This window comes from Pseudorca crassidens, unplaced genomic scaffold (assembly GCF_039906515.1).
Source record: "Pseudorca crassidens isolate mPseCra1 unplaced genomic scaffold, mPseCra1.hap1 Scaffold_63, whole genome shotgun sequence".
Taxonomy (NCBI): Eukaryota; Metazoa; Chordata; class Mammalia; order Artiodactyla; family Delphinidae; genus Pseudorca; species Pseudorca crassidens.
The window spans coordinates 700,526-720,190 of NW_027136315.1; positions in this window are offsets into that span (position 1 = coordinate 700,526).

Consider the following 19,665-nt stretch of genomic DNA (forward strand, 5'->3'; position numbering starts at 1 on the left):
CACACAGAAAAAGAAACATCATAAGATATCAGTAATACACGGAATGTAAACTTGGCTACAGAGGAACTGAATTACAGAACAGAACAGGGTCTCAAATTTAGAAAACCAACTTATGCTTGCTTAAGGGGAAAGGTGAGTTGGGGTGCTGCATAAAACCAGAAGTTGAAATGAGCACAGATAAAGTTCCTTAAGCCAAATATGGAATAGACAAGAGCTACTCCTTGCTCAACGAAATGGACTCAACACCGCATATTAAACGCCTAAGAATGTACCTGACTAGTAAGTATCTTAAAACCTATGGATTGCTATGTCTCCGAAAGAGAATCAAGCATGTGTACAGGGGCATAAACGCAGCAGTGATAGGATTGGAGAGGTTCGGTGAGCAAATGAAGACCCTTTGAAGTCATATTGCATGGTACCCATTCCACGGGTTTCAACTACCCAGGTTTAAGGTATTCTTCCTTCAGCTAAAACATGCATGTGGAACCTAGAGTATGATCAACCATGTGATCGGGAGACGTGTTCAAATATGTCACAGTTTTCGTACCCTGGTACTCAGGTGCAACATTCCAGACGCTTTACTAACACTCTCCCGACTTGGAGAGTCAGTCCCTTTAACCTCCTGTTTGGCCCAGTTTGCAATTTCTGCGGAAGATGAACAGGAATAGGGAGAACCAATGAGAGACTAGCTGGAGGTGTCTGGTCGGGCAAATTTAACTCTCATTTCCCACCAGGAAGAGGAATTAACCAAAGGTTCAGCGTGCTGTGCCGGAACCAGATTAGAGCCTGAAGCCATCATGCGGTGTTGCGGCCAGCTCAAAAGAAAGCGAGTTGAAGAAAGGAGCTCAGGGGCACTGTAATTCACAAACATGCAGAGTTATAAATGACAGCTATCGTCCAAAAATATACTGAAGTAAGGCTGCCAAGAGGACTTGAAATCGGGGCAGAATTGCAGGAAACCGATTTCAGGAGGTAGACTGGAATTGCATTGAAAGCATAGGAAAAGAGGCAGAACGTTCACAATGATGCACTTGGCCCAAAAGGGCATATGCGTTTTTTCCTGAATATATTCAGGAAAAAACGCATACGCCCTTTTTGGCCAACCAAGCAAGCTTGCAAAGGAAATCTGCACTACAATGAAGTCTCACTTCCCCCCGGTCAAAAGGGCCATCTGAAAAAAGTGTAAAATCCAGAAAGGCAGGACAGGCCATGGAGAACTGGGAGCCTTGTTATGCTGATGGGCGGGATGTAAATTGCCAACAGACACTCGGGAGAAGTGTATGGTGTTTCCTGAAACATCTAAAAAACAAAGCAACAGAGCCTAGGGCACTTCCACTTATGGTCCTATAGCTTAGGGAAATTAAAATCAAGAAGACACAGCCACCCCAAGGTTTGGGATGCCTCTGTTTACAAGAACCTCATTTACCGCACAAGTTCAATATCACAGAAAGTGAAAAATGGATAAAGAGCTTGTGGTACATACGTACAATGCAGTATCACTCAGCAATGAAATCTATGTCATCAGGCCCGTAGCAGCATAATGAGTGGATTCAGGTATGATGATTCTAACTGAAATATGTCACACAGAAAAAGAAACATCATAAGATATCAGTAATACACGGAATGTAAACTTGGCTACAGAGGAACTGAATTACAGAACAGAACAGGGTCTCAAATTTAGAAAACCAACTTATGCTTGCTTAAGGGGAAAGGTGAGTTGGGGTGCTGCATAAAACCAGAGGTTGAAATGAGCACAGATAAAGTTCCTTAAGCCAAATATGGAATAGACAAGAGCTACTCCTTGCTCAACGAAATGGACTCAACACCGCATATTAAACGCCTAAGAATGTACCTGACTAGTAAGTATCTTAAAACCTATGGATTGCTATGTCTCCGAAAGAGAATCAAGCATGTGTACAGGGGCATAAACGCAGCAGTGATAGGATTGGAGAGGTTCGGTGAGAAAATGAAGACCCTTTGAAGTCATATTGCATGGTACCCATTCCACGGGTTTAAACTACCCAGGTTTAAGGTATTCTTCCTTCAGCTAAAACATGCATGTGGAACCTAGAGTATGATCAACCATGTGATCGGGAGACGTGTTCAAATATGTCTCAGTTTTCGTACCCTGGTACTCAGGTGCAACATTCCAGACACTTTACTAACACTCTCCCGACTTGGAGAGTCAGTCCCTTTAACCTCCTGTTTGGCCCAGTTTGCAATTTCTGCGGAAGATGAACAGGAATAGCGAGAACCAATGAGAGAGTAGCTGGAGGTGTCTGGACGGGCAAATTTAACTCTCATTTCCCACCAGGAAGAGGAATTAACCAAAGGCTCAGCGTGCCGTGCCGGAACCAGATTAGGGCCTGAAGCCATCCTGCGGTGTTGCGGCCAGCTCACAAGAAAGCGAGTTGAAGAAAGGAGCTCAGGGGCACTGTAATTCACAAACCTGCAGAGTTATAAATGACAGCTATCGTCCAAAAATATACTGAAGTAAGGCTGCCAAGAGGACTTGAAAGCGGGGCAGAATTGCAGGAAACCGATTTCAGGAGGTAGACTGGAATTGCATTGAAAGCATAGGAAAAGAGGCAGAACGTCCACAATGATGCACTTGGCCAAAAAGGGCGTATGCGTTTTTTCCTGAATATATTCAGGAAAAAACGCATACGCCCTTTTTGGCCAACCAAGCAAGCTTGCAAAGGAAATCTGCACTACAATGAAGTCTCACTTCCCCCCGGTCCAAAGGGCCATCTGAAAAAAGTGTAAAATCCAGAAAGGCAGGACAGGCCATGGAGAACTGGGAGCCTTGTTATGCTGATGGGCGGGATGTAAATTGCTAACAAACACTCGGGAGAAGTGTATGGTGTTTCCTGAAACATCTAAAAAACAAAGCAACAGAGCCTAGGGCACTTCCACTTATGGTCCTATAGATTAGGGAAATTAAAATCAAAAAGACACAGCCACCCCAAAGTTTGGGACGCCTCTGTTTACAAGAACCTCGTTTACTGTACAAGTTCAATATCACAGAAAGTGAAAAATGGATAAAGAACTTGTGGTACTTACGTACAATGCAGTATCACTCAGCAATGAAATCTATGTCATCAGGCCCGTAGCAGCATAATGAGTGGATTCAGGTACGATGATTCTAACTGAAATAAGTCACACAGAAAAAGAAACATCATAAGATATCACTAATACACGGAATGTAAACTTGGCTACACAGGAACTGAATTCCAAAACAGAACAGGGTCTCAAATTTAGAAAACCAACTTATGCTTGCTTAAGGGGAAAGGTGAGTTGGGGTGCTGCATAAAACCAGAGATTGAAATGAGCACAGATAAAGTTCCTTAAGCCAAATATGGAATAGACAAGAGCTACTCCTTGCTCAACGAAATGGACTCAACACCCCATATTAAACGCCTAAGAATGTACCTGACTAGTAAGTATCTTAAAACCTATGGATTGCTATGTGTCCGAAAGAAAATCAAGCGTGTGTGCAGGGGCATAAACGCAGCAGTGATAGGATTGGAGAGGTTTGGTGAGCAAATGAAGACCCTTTGAAGTCATATTGCATGGTACCCATCCCAAGGGTCTCAACTCTCCATGTTAAAGGTATTCTTCCTTCAGCTAAAACATGCATGTGGAACCCAGAGTATGATCAACTGTGTGATCGGGAGACGTGTTCAAATATGTCTCAGTTTTGGTCCCCTGGTACTCGGGTTCAACATTCCAGATGCTTTACTAACACTCTCCCGACTTGGAGAGTCAGTGCCTTTAAACTCCTGTTGGCCCAGTTTGCAATTTCTGCGGAAGATGAACAGGAATAGGGAGAACCAATGAGAGACTAGCTGGAGGTGTCAGGACGGGCAAATTTAACTCTAATTTCCCACCAGGAAGAGGAATTAACCAAAGACTCAGTGTGCCGTGCCGGAACCAGATTAGGGCCTGAAGCAATCCTGTTGTGTTGGGGCCAGCTCACAAGAAAGCGAGTTGAAGAAAGGAGCTCAGGGGCACTGTAATGCACAAACCTGCAGAGTTATAAATGACAGCTATCGTCCAAAAATATACTGAAGTAAGGCTGCCAAGAGGACTTGAAAGCGGGGCAGAATTGCAGGAAACCGATTTCAGGAGGTAGACTGGAATTGCATTGAAAGCATAGGAAAAGAGGCAGAACGTCCACAATGATGCACTTGGCCAAAAAGGGCGTATGCGTTTCTTCTTGAATATATTCAGGAAAAAACGCATACGCCCTTTTTGGCCAACCAAGCAACCTTGCAAAGGAAATCTGCACTACAATGAACTCTCACTTCCCCCCGGTCAAAAGGGCCATCTGAAAAAAGTGTAAAATCCAGAAAGGCAGGACAGGCCATGGAGAACTGGGAGCCTTGTTATGCTGATGGGCGGGATGTAAATTGCCAAAAGACACTCGGGAGAAGTGTATGGTGTTTCCTGAAACATCTAAAAAACAAAGCAACAGAGCCTAGGGCACTTCCACTTATGGTCCTATAGCTTAGGGAAATTAAAATCAAAAAGACACAGCCACCCCAAAGTTTGGGACGCCTCTGTTTACAAGAACCTCGTTTACAGTACAAGTTCAACATCGCAGAAAGTGAAAAATGGATAAAGAACTTGTGGTATTTACTTACAAAGCAATATCACTCAGCAATGAAATCTATGTCATCAGGCCCTTAACAGCACAATGAGTGGATTCAGGTATGACGATTCTAACTGAAATAAGTCACAAAGAAAAAGAAACATCATAAGATATCAGTAATACACGGAATGTAAACTTGGCTACACAGGAACTGAATTACAGAACAGAACAGGGTCTCAAATTTAGAAAACCAACTTATGCTTGCTTAAGGGGAAAGGTGAGTTGGGGTGCTGCATAAAACCAGAGATTGAAATGAGCACAGATAAAGTTCCTTAAGCCAAATATGGAATAGACAAGAGCTACTCCTTGCTCAACGAAATGGACTCAACACCGCATATTAAACGCCTAAGAATGTACCTGACTAGTAAGTATCTTAAAACCTATGGATTGCTATGTCTCCGAAAGAGCATCATGCGTGTGTACAGGGGCATAAACGCAGCAGTGATAGGATTAGAGAGGTTCGGTGAGCAAACGAAGACCCTTTGAAGTCATATTGCATGGTACCCATTCCACGGGTTTCAACTACCCAGGTTTAAGGTATTCTTCCTTCAGCTAAAACATGCATGTGGAACCTAGAGTACGATCAACCATGTGATCGGGAGACGTGTTCAAATATGTCTCAGTTTTCGTACCCTGGTACTCGGGTGCAACATTCCAGACACTTTACTAACACTCTCCCGACTTGGAGAGTCAGTCCCTTTAACCTCCTGTTTGGCCCAGTTTGCAATTTCTGCGGAAGATGAACAGGAATAGCGAGAATCAATGAGAGACTAGCTGGAGGTGTCTGGACGGGCAAATTTAACTCTCATTTCCCACCAGGAAGAGGAATTAACCAAAGGCTCAGTGTGCCGTGCCGGAACCAGATTAGGGCCTGAAGCCATCCTGCGGTGTTGCGGCCAGCTCACAAGAAAGCGAGTTGAAGAAAGGAGCTCAGGGGCACTGTAATTCACAAACCTGCAGAGTTATAAATGACAGCTATCGTCCAAAAATATACTGAAGTAAGGCTGCCAAGAGGACTTGAAAGCGGGGCAGAATTGCAGGAAACCGATTTCAGGAGGTAGACTGGAATTGCATTGAAAGCATAGGAAAAGAGGCAGAACGTCCACAATGATGCACTTGGCCAAAAAGGGCATATGCGTTTTTTCCTGAATATATTCAGGAAAAAACGCATACGCCCTTTTTGGCCAACCAAGCAAGCTTGCAAAGGAAATCTGCACTACAATGAAGTCTCACTTCCCCCCGGTCAAAAGGGCCATCTGAAAAAAGTGTAAAATCCAGAAAGGCAGGACAGGCCATGGAGAACTGGGAGCCTTGTTATGCTGATGGGCGGGATGTGAATTGCCAACAGACACTCGGGAGAAGTGTATGGTGTTTCCTGAAACATCTAAAAAACAAAGCAACAGAGCCTAGGGCACTTCCACTTATGGTCCTATAGATTAGGGAAATTAAAATCAAAAAGACACAGCCACCCCAAAGTTTGGGACGCCTCTGTTTACAAGAACCTCGTTTACCGTACAAGTTCAATATCACAGAAAGTGAAAAATGGATAAAGAACTTGTGGTACTTACGTACAATGCAGTATCACTCAGCAATGAAATCTATGTCATCAGGCCCGTAGCAGCATAATAAGTGGATTCAGGTACGATGATTCTAACTGAAATAATTCACACAGAAAAAGAAACATCATAAGATATCACTAATACACGGAATGTAAACTTGGCTACACAGGAACTGAATTCCAAAACAGAACAGGGTCTCAAATTTAGAAAACCAACTTATGCTTGCTTAAGGGGAAGGGTGAGTTGGGGTGCTGCATAAAACCAGAGATTGAAATGAGCACAGATAAAGTTCCTTAAGCCAAATATGGAATAGACAAGAGCTACTCCTTGCTCAACAAAATGGACTCAACACCGCATATTAAACGCCTAAGAATGTACCTGACTAGTAAGTATCGTAAAACCTATGGATTGCTATGTCTCCAAAAGAGAATCAAGCGTGTGTACAGGGGCATAAACGCAGCAGTGATAGGATTGGAGAGGTTCGGTGAGCAAATGAAGACCCTTTGAAGTCATATTGCATGGTACCCATTCCACGGGTTTCAACTACCCAGGTTTAAGGTATTCTTCCTTCAGCTAAGACATGCATGTGGAACCCAGAGTATGATCAACCGTGTGAACGGGAGACGTGCTCAAATATGTCTCAGTTTTCCTCCCCTGGTACTCGGGTGCAACATTCCAGACACTTTACTAACACTCTCCCCACTTGGACAGTCAGCGCCTTTAACCTCCTGTTTGGCCCAGTTTGCAATTTCTGCGGAAGATGAACAAGAATAGGTAGAACCAATGAGAGACTAGCTGGAGGTGTCTGGATGGGCAAATTTAACTCTCATTTCCCACCAGGAAGAGGAATTAACCAAAGGCTCAGCGTGCCGTGCCGGAACCACATTAGGGCCTGAAGCCATCCTGCGGTGTTGCGGCCAGCTCAAAAGAAAGCGAGTTGAAGAAAGGAGCTCAGGGGCACTGTAATGCACAAACCTGCAGAGTTATAAATGACAGCTATCGTCCAAAAATATACTGAAGTAAGGCTGCCAAGAGGACTTGAAAGCGGGGCAGAATTACAGGAAACCGATTTCATGAGGTAGACTGGAATTGCATTGAAAGCATAGGAAAAGAGGCAGAACGTCCACAATGATGCACTTGGCCAAAAAGGGCGTATGCGTTTTTTCCTGAATATATTCAGGAAAAAACGCATACGTTCTTTTTGGCCAACCAAGCAACCTTGCAAAGGAAATCTGCACTACAATGAACTCTCACTTCCCCCCGGTCAAAAGGGCCATCTGAAAAAAGTGTAAAATCCAGAAAGGCAGGACAGGCCATGGAGAACTGGGAGCCTTGTTATGCTGATGGGCGGGATGTAAATTGCCAACAGACACTCGGGAGAAGTGTATGGTGTTTCCTGAAACATCTAAAAAACAAAGCAACAGAGCCTAGGGCACTTCCACTTATGGTCCTATAGCTTAGGGAAATTAAAATCAAAAAGACACAGCCACCCCAATGTTTGGAACGGCTCTGTTTACAAGAACCTCGTTTACAGTACAAGATCAACATCGCAGAAAGTGAAAAATGGATAAAGAAGTTGCGGTATTTACTTACAAAGCAATATCACTCAGCAATGAAATCTATGTCATCAGGTCCTTAGCAGCACAATGAGTGGATTCAGGTATGATGATTCTAACTGAAATAAGTCACACAGAAAAAGAAACAACATAAGATATCAGTAATACATGGAATGTAAACTTGGCTACACAGGAACTGAATTACAGAACAGAACAGGGTCTCAAATTTAGAAAACCAACTTATGCTTGCTTAAGGGGAAAGGTGAGTTGGGGTGCTGCATCAAACCAGAGATTGAAATGAGCACAGATAAAGTTCCTTAAGCCAAATATGGAATAGACAAGAGCTACTCCTTGCTCAACGATATGGACTCAACACCGCATATTAAACGCCTAAGAATGTACCTGACTAGTAAGTATCTTAAAACCTATGGATTGCTATGTCTCCGAAAGAGAATCAAGCGTGTGTACAGGGGCATAAACGCAGCAGTGATAGGATTGGAGAGGTTCGGTAAGCAAATGAAGACCCTTTGAAGTCATATTGCATGATACCCATTCCACGGGTCTCAACTCTCCTGGTTTAAGGTATTCTTCCTTCAGCTAAAACATGCATGTGGAACCTAGAGCATGATCAACCATGAGATCGGGAGACGTGTTCAAATATGTCTCAGTTTTCGTACCCTGGTACTCGGGTGCAACATTCCAGACGCTTTACTAACACTCTCCCCACTTGGACAGTCAGCACCTTTAACCTCCTGTTTGGCCCAGTTTGCAATTTCTGCGGAAGATGAACAGGAATAGGGAGAACCAATGAGAGACTAGCTGGAGTTCTCTGGACGAGCAAATTTAACTCTCCTTTCCCACCAAGAAGAGGAAATAACCAAAGGCTCAGCGTGCCGTGCCGGAACCAGATTAGGGCCTGAAGCCATCTTGCGGTGTTGCAGCCAGCTCAAAAGAAAGCGAGTTGAAGAAAGGAGATCAGGGGCACTGTAAATCACAAACCTGCAGAGTTATAAATGACAGCTATCGTCCAAAAATATACTGAAGTAAGGCTGCCAAGAGGACTTGAAAGCGCGGCAGCATTGCAGGAAACCGATTTCAGGAGGTAGACTGGAATTGCATTGAAAGCATAGGAAAAGAGGCAGAACGTCCACAATGACGCACTTGGCCAAAAAGGGCGTATGCGTTTTTTCCTGAATATATTCAGGAAAAAACGCATACGCCCCTTTTGGTCAACCAAGCAAGCTTGCAAAGGAAATCTGCACTACAATGAAGTCTCACTTCCCCCCGGTCAAAAGGGCCATCTGAAAAAAGTGTAAAATCCAGAAAGGCAGGACAGGCCATGGAGAACTGGGAGCCTTGTTATGCTGATGGGCGGGATGTAAATTGCCAACAGACACTCGGGAGAAGAGTATGGTGTTTCCTGAAACATCTAAAAAACAAAGCAACAGAGCCTAGGGCACTTCCACTTATGGTCCTATAGCTTAGGGAAATTAAAATCAAAAAACACAGCCACCCCAAAGTTTGGGACGCCTCTGTTTACAAGAACCTCGTTTACAGTACAAGTTCAACATCGCACAAAGTGAAAAATGGATAAAGAAGTTGTGGTATTTACTTACAAAGCAATATCACTCAGCAATGAAATCTATGTCATCAGGCCCTTAGAAGCACAATGACTGGATTCAGGTACGATGATTCTAACTGAAATAAGTCACACAGAAAAAGAAACATCATAAGATATCACTAATACACGGAATGTAAACTTGGCTACACAGGAACTGAATTACAGAACAGAACAGGGTCTCAAATTTAGAAAACCAACTTATGCTTGCTTAAGGGGAAAGGTGAGTTGGGGTGCTGCATAAAACCAGAGATTGAAATGAGCACAGATAAAGTTCCTTAAGCCAAATATGGAATAGTCAAGAGCTACTCCTTGCTCAACGAATTGGACTCAACACCCCATATTAAACGCCTAAGAATGTACCTGACTAGTAAGTATCTTAAAACCTATGGATTGCTATGTCTCCGAAAGCGAATCAAGCATGTGTACAGGGGCATAAACGCAGCAGTGATAAGATTGGAGAGGTTCGGTGAGCAAATGAAGACCCTTTGAAGTCATATTGCATGGTACCCATTCCAAGGGTTTCAACTACCCAGGTTTAAGGTATTCTTCCTTCAGCTAAAACATGCATGTGGAACCTAGAGTATGATCAACCATGTGATCGGGAGACGTGTTCAAATATGTCTCAGTTTTCGTACCCTGGTACTCGGGTGCAACATTCCAGACGCTTTACTAACACTCTCCCCACTTGGAGAGTCAGTCCCTTTAACCTCCTGTTTGGCCCAGTTTGCAATTTCTGCGGAAGATGAACAGGAATAGCGAGAACCAATGAGAGACTAGCTGGAGGTGTCTGGACGGGCAAATTTAACTCTCATTTCCCACCAGGAAGAGGAATTAACCAAAGGCTCAGTGTGCCGTGCCAGAACCAGATTAGGGCCTGAAGCCATCCTGCGGTGTTGCGGCCAGCTCACAAGAAAGCGAGTTGAAGAAAGGAGCTCAGGGGCACTGTAATTCACAAACCTGCAGAGTTATAAATGACAGCTATCGTCCAAAAATATACTGAAGTAAGGCTGCCAAGAGGACTTGAAAGCGGGGCAGAATTGCAGGAAACCGATTTCAGGAGGTAGACTGGAATTGCATTGAAAGCATAGGAAAAGAGGCAGAACGTCCACAATGATGCACTTGGCCAAAAAGGGCGTATGCGTTTTTTCCTGAATATATTCAGGAAAAAACGCATAAGCGCTTTTTGGCCAACTAAGCAAACTTGCAAAGGAAATCTGCACTACAATGAAGTCTCACTTCCCCCCGGTCAAAAGGGCCATCTGAAAAAAGTGTAAAATCAAGAAAGGCAGGACAGGCCATGGAGAACTGGGAGCCTTGTTATGCTGATGGGCGGGATGTAAATTGCCAACAGACACTGGGGTGAATTGTATGGTGTTTCCTGAAACATCTAAAAAACAAAGCAACAGAGCCTAGGGCACTTCCACTTATGGTCCTATAGCTTAGGGAAATTAAAATCAAAAAGACACAGCCACCCCAAAGTTTGGGACGCCTCTGTTTACAAGAACCTCGTTTACAGTCCAAGTTCAATATCACAGAAAGTGAAAAATGGATAAAGAACTTGTGGTACTTACGTACAATGCAGTATCACTCAGCAATGAAATCTATGTCATTAGGCCCGTAGCAGCATAATGAGTGGATTTAGGTACGATGATTCTAACTGAAATAAGTCACACAGAAAAAGAAACATCATAAGATATCACTAATACACGGAATGTAAACTTGGCTACACAGGAACTGAATTCAAAAACAGAACAGGGTCTCAAATTTAGAAAACCAACTTATGCTTGCTTAAGGGGAAAGGTGAGTTGGGGTGCTGCATAAAACCAGAGATTGAAATGAGCACAGATAAAGTTCCTTAAGCCAAATATGGAATAGACAAGAGCTACTCCTTCCTCAACGAAATGGACTCAACACCCCATATTAAACGCCTAAGAATGTACCTGACTAGTAAGTATCTTAAAACCTATGGATTGCTATGTCTCCAAAAGAGAATCAAGCGTGTGTACAGGGGCATAAACGCAGCAGTGATAGGATTGGAGAGGTTCGGTGAGCAAATGAAGACCCTTTGAAGTCATATTGCATGGTACCCATTCCACGGGTCTCAACTCTCCAGGTTTAAGGTATTCTTCCTTCAGCTAAAACATGCATGTGGAACCTAGAGCATGATCAACCATGAGATCGGGAGACGTGTTCAAATATGTCTCAGTTTTCGTACCCTGGTACTCGGGTGCAACATTCCAGACGCTTTACTAACACTCTCCCCACTTGGACAGTCAGCACCTTTAACCTCCTGTTTGGCCCAGTTTGCAATTTCTGCGGAAGATGAACAGGAATAGGGAGAACCAATGAGAGACTAGCTGGAGTTCTCTGGACGAGCAAATTTAACTCTCATTTCCCACACGGAAGAGGAAATAACCAAAGGCTCAGCGTGCCGTGCCGGAACCAGATTAGGGCCTGAAGCCATCCTGCGGTGTTGCAGCCAGCTCAAAAGAAAGCGAGTTGAAGAAAGGAGCTCAGGGGCACTGTAAATCACAAACCTGCAGAGTTATAAATGACAGCTACCGTCCAAAAATATACTGAAGTAAGGCTGCCAAGAGGACTTGAAAGCGCGGCAGCATTGCAGGAAACCGATTTCAGGAGGTAGACTGGAATTGCATTGAAAGCATAGGAAAAGAAGCAGAACGTCCACAATGACGCACTTGGCCAAAAAGGGCGTATGCGTTTTTTCCTGAATATATTCAGGAAAAAACGCATACGCCCCTTTTGGTCAACCAAGCAAGCTTGCAAAGGAAACCTGCACTACAATGAAGTCTCACTTCCCCCCGGTCAAAAGGGCCATCTGAAAAAAGTGTAAAATCCAGAAAGGCAGGACAGGCCATGGAGAACTGGGAGCCTTGTTATGCTGATGGACGGGATGTAAATTGCCAACAGACACTCGGGAGAAGAGTATGGTGTTTCCTGAAACATCTAAAAAACAAAGCAACAGAGCCTAGGGCACTTCCACTTATGGTCCTATAGCTTAGGGAAATTAAAATCAAAAAGACACAGCCACCCCAAAGTTTGGGACGCCTCTGTTTACAAGAACCTCGTTTACAGTACAAGTTCAACATCGCACAAAGTGAAAAATGGATAAAGAAGTTGTGGTATTTACTTACAAAGCAATATCACTCAGCAATGAAATCTATGTCATCAGGCCCTTAGAAGCACAATGAGTGGATTCAGGTACGATGATTCTAACTGAAATAAGTCACACAGAAAAAGAAACATCATAAGATATCAGTAATACACGGAATGTAAACTTGGCTACACAGGAACTGAATTACAGAACAGAACAGGGTCTCAAATTTAGAAAACCAACTTATGCTTGCTTAAGGGGAAAGGTGAGTTGGGGTGCTGCATAAAACCAGAGATTGAAATGAGCACAGATAAAGTTCCTTAAGCCAAATATGGAATAGACAAGAGCTACTCCTTGCTCAACGAAATGGACTCAACACCGCATATTAAACGCCTAAGAATGTACCTGACTAGTAAGTATCTTAAAACCTATGGATTGCTATGTCTCCAACAGAGAATCAAGCGTCTGTACAGGGGCATAAACGCAGCAGTGATAGGATTGGAGAGGTTCGGTGAGCAAATGAAGACCCTTTGAAGTCATATTGCATGGTATCCATTACACGGGTCTCAACTCTCCTGGTTTAAGCTATTCTTCCTTCAGCTAAAACATGCATGTGGAACCCAGAGTATGATCAACCGTGTGAACGGGAGACGTGTTCAAATATGTCTCAGTTTTCCTCCCCTGGTACTCGGGTGCAACATTCCAGACACTTTACTAACACTCTCCCCACTTGGACAGTCAGCGCCTTTAACCTCCTGTTTGGCCCAGTTTGCAATTTCTGCGGAAGATGAACAGGAATAGGGAGAACCAATGAGAGACTAGCTGGAGGTGTCTGGACGGGCAACTTTAACTCTCATTTCCCACCGTGAAGAGGAATTAAACAAAGGCTCAGCGTGACGTGCCGGAACCAGATTAGGGCCTGAAGCCATCCTGCGGTGTTGCGGCCAGCTCACAAGAAAGCGAGTTGAAGAAAGGAGCTCAGGGGCACTGTAATTCACAAACCTGCAGAGTTATAAATGACAGCTATCGTCCAAAAATATACTGAAGTAAGGCTGCCAAGAGGACTTGAAAGCGGGGCAGAATTGCAGGAAACCGATTTCAGGAGGTAGACTGGAATTGCATTGAAAGCATAGGAAAAGAGGCAGAACGTCCACAATGATGCACTTTGCCAGAAAGGGCGTATGCGTTTTTCCTGAATATATTCAGGAAAAAACGCATACGCCCTTTTTGGCCAACCAAGCAAGCTTGCAAAGGAAATCTGCACTACAATGAAGTCTCACTTCCCCCCGGTCAAAAGGGCCATCTGAAAAAAGTGTAAAATCCAGAAAGGCAGGGCAGGCCATGGAGAACTGGGAGCCTTGTTATGCTGATGGTTGGGATGTAAATTGCCAACAGACACTCGGGAGAAGTGTATGGTGTTTCCTGAAACATCTAAGAAACAAAGCAACTGAGCCTAGGGCACTTCCACTTATGGTCCTATAGCTTAGGGAAATTAAAATCAAAAAGACACAGCCACCCCAATGTTTGGGACGCCTCTGTTTACAAGAATCTCGTTTACCGTACAAGTTCAGTATCACAGAAAGTGAAAAATGGATAAAGAACTTGTGGTACTTACGTACAATGCAGTATCACTCAGCAATGAAATCTATGTCATCAGGCCCGTAGCAGCATAATGAGTGGATTCAGGTACGATGATTCTAACTGAAATAAGTCACACAGAAAAAGAAACATCATAAGATATCACTAATACACGGAATGTAAACTTGGCTACACAGGAACTGAATTCCAAAACAGAACAGGGTCTCAAATTTAGAAAACCAACTTATGCTTGCTTAAGGGGAAAGGTGAGTTGGGGTGCTGCAAAAAACCAGAGATTGAAATGGGCACAGATAAAGTTCCTTAAGCCAAATATGGAATAGACAAGAGCTACTCCTTGCTCAACGAAATGGACTCAACACCCCATATTAAACGCCTAAGAATGTACCTGACTAGTAAGTATCTTAAAACCTATGGATTGCTATGTCTCCAAAAGAGAATCAAGCGTGTGTACAGGGGTTTAAACGCAGCAGTGATAGGATTGGAGAGGTTCGGTGAGCAAATGAAGACCCTTTGAAGTCATATTGCATGGTACCCATTCCACGGGTCTCAACTCTGCAGGTTTAAGGTATTTTTCCTTCAGCTAAAACATGCATGTGGAACCCAGAGTATGATCAATTGTGTGAACGGGAGACGTGTTGAAATATGTCTCAGTTTTCCTCCCCTGGTACTCGGGTGCAACATTCCAGACACTTTACTAACACTCTCCCCACTTGGACAGTCAGCGCCTTTAACCTCCTGTTTGGCCCAGTTTGCAATTTCTGCGGAAGATGAACAGGAATAGGGAGAACCAATGAGAGACTAGCTGGAGGTGTCTGGACGGGCAAATTTAACTCTCATTTCCCACCAGGAAGAGGAAATAACCAAAGGCTCAGCGTGCCGTGCCGGAACCAGATTAGGGCCTGAAGCCATCCTGCGGTGTTGCGGCCAGGTCACAAGAAAGCGAGTTGAAGAAAGGAGCTCAGGGGCACTGTAACTCACAAACCTGCAGAGTTATAAATGACAGCTATCGTCCAAAAATATACTGAAGTAAGGCTGCCAAGAGGACTTGAAAGCGGGGCAGAATTGTAGGAAACCGATTTCAGGAGGTAGACTGGAATTGCATTGAAAGCATAGGAAAAGAGGCAGAACGTCCACAATGATGCACTTGGCCAAAAAGGGCGTATGCGTTTTTTCCTGAATATATTCAGGAAAAAACGCATACGCCCTTTTCGGCCAACCAAGCAAGCTTGCAAAGGAAATCTGCACTACAATGAAGTCTCACTTCCCCCCCGGTCAAAAGGGCCATCTGAAAAAAGTGTAAAATCCAGAAAGGCAGGACAGGCCATGGAGAACTGGGAGCCTTGTTATGCTGATGGACGGGATGTAAATTGCCAACAGACACTCGGGAGAAGTGTATGGTGTTTCCTGAAACATCTAAAAAACAAAGCAACAGAGCTTAGGGCACTTCCACTTATGGTCCTATAGCTTAGGGAAATTAAAATCAAAAAGACACAGCCACCCCAAAGTTTGGGACGCCTCTGTTTACAAGAACCTCATTAACCGTACAAGTTCAGTATCACAGAAAGTGAAAAATGGATAAAGAACTTGTGATACTTACGTACAATGCAGTATCACTCAGCAATGAAATCTATGTCATCAGGCCCGTAGCAGCATAATGAGTGGATTCAGGTACGATGATTCTAACTGAAATAAGTCACACAGAAAAAGAAACATCATAAGATATCACTAATACACGGAATGTAAACTTGGCTACACAGGAACTGAATTCCAAAACAGAACAGGGTCTCAAATTTAGAAAACCAACTTATGCTTGCTTAAGGGGAAAGGTGAGTTGGCGTGCTGCATAAAACCAGAGATTGAAATGAGCACAGATAAAGTTCCTTAAGCCAAATATGGAATAGACAAGAGCTACTCCTTGCTCAACAAAATGGACTCAACACCGCATATTAAACGCCTAAGAATGTACCTGACTAGTAAGTATCGTAAAACCTATGGATTGCTATGTCTCCAAAAGAGAATCAAGCGTGTGTACAGGGGCATAAACGCAGCAGTGATAGGATTGGAGAGGTTCGGTGAGCAAATGAAGACCCTTCGAAGTCATATTGCATGGTACCCATTCCACGGGTTTCAACTACCCAGGTTTAAGGTATTCTTCCTTCAGCTAAGACATGCATGTGGAACCCAGAGTATGATCAACCGTGTGAACGGGAGACATGCTCAAATATGTCTCAGTTTTCCTCCCCTGGTACTCGGGTGCAACATTCCAGACACTTTACTAACACTCTCCCCACTTGGACAGTCAGCGCCTTTAACCTCCTGTTTGGCCCAGTTTGCAATTTCTGCGGAAGATGAACAAGAATAGGTAGAACCAATGAGAGACTAGCTGGAGGTGTCTGGATGGGCAAATTTAACTCTCATTTCCCACCAGGAAGAGGAATTAACCAAAGGCTCAGCGTGCCGTGCCGGAACCACATTAGGGCCTGAAGCCATCCTGCGGTGTTGCGGCCAGCTCAAAAGAAAGCGAGTTGAAGAAAGGAGCTCAGGGGCACTGTAATGCACAAACCTGCAGAGTTATAAATGACAGCTATCGTCCAAAAATATACTGAAGTAAGGCTGCCAAGAGGACTTGAAAGCGGGGCAGAATTACAGGAAACCGATTTCATGAGGTAGACTGGAATTGCATTGAAAGCATAGGAAAAGAGGCAGAACGTCCACAATGATGCACTTGGCCAAAAAGGGCGTATGCGTTTTTTCCTGAATATATTCAGGAAAAAACGCATACGTTCTTTTTGGCCAACCAAGCAACCTTGCAAAGGAAATCTGCACTACAATGAACTCTCACTTCCCCCCGGTCAAATGGGCCATCTGAAAAAAGTGTAAAATCCAGAAAGGCAGGACAGGCCATGGAGAACTGGGAGCCTTGTTATGCTGATGGGCGGGATGTAAATTGCCAACAGACACTCGGGAGAAGTGTATGGTGTTTCCTGAAACATCTAAAAAACAAAGCAACAGAGCCTAGGGCACTTCCACTTATGGTCCTATAGCTTAGGGAAATTAAAATCAAAAAGACACAGCCACCCCAATGTTTGGAACGGCTCTGTTTACAAGAACCTCGTTTACAGTACAAGATCAACATCGCAGAAAGTGAAAAATGGATAAAGAAGTTGCGGTATTTACTTACAAAGCAATATCACTCAGCAATGAAATCTATGTCATCAGGTCCTTAGCAGCACAATGAGTGGATTCAGGTATGATGATTCTAACTGAAATAAGTCACACAGAAAAAGAAACAACATAAGATATCAGTAATACATGGAATGTAAACTTGGCTACACAGGAACTGAATTACAGAACAGAACAGGGTCTCAAATTTAGAAAACCAACTTATGCTTGCTTAAGGGGAAAGGTGAGTTGGGGTGCTGCATCAAACCAGAGATTGAAATGAGCACAGATAAAGTTCCTTAAGCCAAATATGGAATAGACAAGAGCTACTCCTTGCTCAACGATATGGACTCAACACCGCATATTAAACGCCTAAGAATGTACCTGACTAGTAAGTATCTTAAAACCTATGGATTGCTATGTCTCCGAAAGAGAATCAAGCGTGTGTACAGGGGCATAAACGCAGCAGTGATAGGATTGGAGAGGTTCGGTAAGCAAATGAAGACCCTTTGAAGTCATATTGCATGATACCCATTCCACGGGTCTCAACTCTCCTGGTTTAAGGTATTCTTCCTTCAGCTAAAACATGCATGTGGAACCTAGAGCATGATCAACCATGAGATCAGGAGACGTGTTCAAATATGTCTCAGTTTTCGTACCCTGGTACTCGGGTGCAACATTCCAGACGCTTTACTAACACTCTCCCCACTTGGACAGTCAGCACCTTTAACCTCCTGTTTGGCCCAGTTTGCAAATTCTGCGGAAGATGAACAGGAATAGGGAGAACCAATGAGAGACTAGCTGGAGTTCTCTGGACGAGCAAATTTAACTCTCCTTTCCCACCAAGAAGAGGAAATAACCAAAGGCTCAGCGTGCCGTGCCGGAACCAGATTAGGGCCTGAAGCCATCTTGCGGTGTTGCAGCCAGCTCAAAAGAAAGCGAGTTGAAGAAAGGAGATCAGGGGCACTGTAAATCACAAACCTGCAGAGTTATAAATGACAGCTATCGTCCAAAAATATACTGAAGTAAGGCTGCCAAGAGGACTTGAAAGCGCGGCAGCATTGCAGGAAACCGATTTCAGGAGGTAGACTGGAATTGCATTGAAAGCATAGGAAAAGAGGCAGAACGTCCACAATGACGCACTTGGCCAAAAAGGGCGTATGCGTTTTTTCCTGAATATATTCAGGAAAAAACGCATACGCCCCTTTTGGTCAACCAAGCAAGCTTGCAAAGGAAATCTGCACTACAATGAAGTCTCACTTCCCCCCGGTCAAAAGGGCCATCTGAAAAAAGTGTAAAATCCAGAAAGGCAGGACAGGCCATGGAGAACTGGGAGCCTTGTTATGCTGATGGGCGGGATGTAAATTGCCAACAGACACTCGGGAGAAGAGTATGGTGTTTCCTGAAACATCTAAAAAACAAAGCAACAGAGCCTAGGGCACTTCCACTTATGGTCCTATAGCTTAGGGAAATTAAAATCAAAAAACACAGCCACCCCAAAGTTTGGGACGCCTCTGTTTACAAGAACCTCGTTTACAGTACAAGTTCAACATCGCACAAAGTGAAAAATGGATAAAGAAGTTGTGGTATTTACTTACAAAGCAATATCACTCAGCAATGAAATCTATGTCATCAGGCCCTTAGAAGCACAATGAGTGGATTCAGGTACGATGATTCTAACTGAAATAAGTCACACAGAAAAAGAAACATCATAAGATATCACTAATACACGGAATGTAAACTTGGCTACACAGGAACTGAATTACAGAACAGAACAGGGTCTCAAATTTAGAAAACCAACTTATGCTTGCTTAAGGGGAAAGGTGAGTTGGGGTGCTGCATAAAACCAGAGATTGAAATGAGCACAGATAAAGTTCCTTAAGCCAAATATGGAATAGTCAAGAGCTACTCCTTGCTCAACGAAATGGACTCAACACCCCATATTAAACGCCTAAGAATGTACCTGACTAGTAAGTATCTTAAAACCTATGGATTGCTATGTCTCCGAAAGCGAATCAAGCATGTGTACAGGGGCATAAACGCAGCAGTGATAAGATTGGAGAGGTTCGGTGAGCAAATGAAGACCCTTTGAAGTCATATTGCATGGTACCCATTCCAAGGGTTTCAACTACCCAGGTTTAAGGTATTCTTCCTTCAGCTAAAACATGCATGTGGAACCTAGAGTATGATCAACCATGTGATCGGGAGACGTGTTCAAATATGTCTCAGTTTTCGTACCCTGGTACTCGGGTGCAACATTCCAGACGCTTTACTAACACTCTCCCCACTTGGAGAGTCAACGCCTTTAACCTCCTGTTTGGCCCAGTTTGCAATTTCTGCGGAAGATGAACAGGAATAGGGAGAACCAATGAGAGACTAGCTGGAGGTGTCTGGACGGG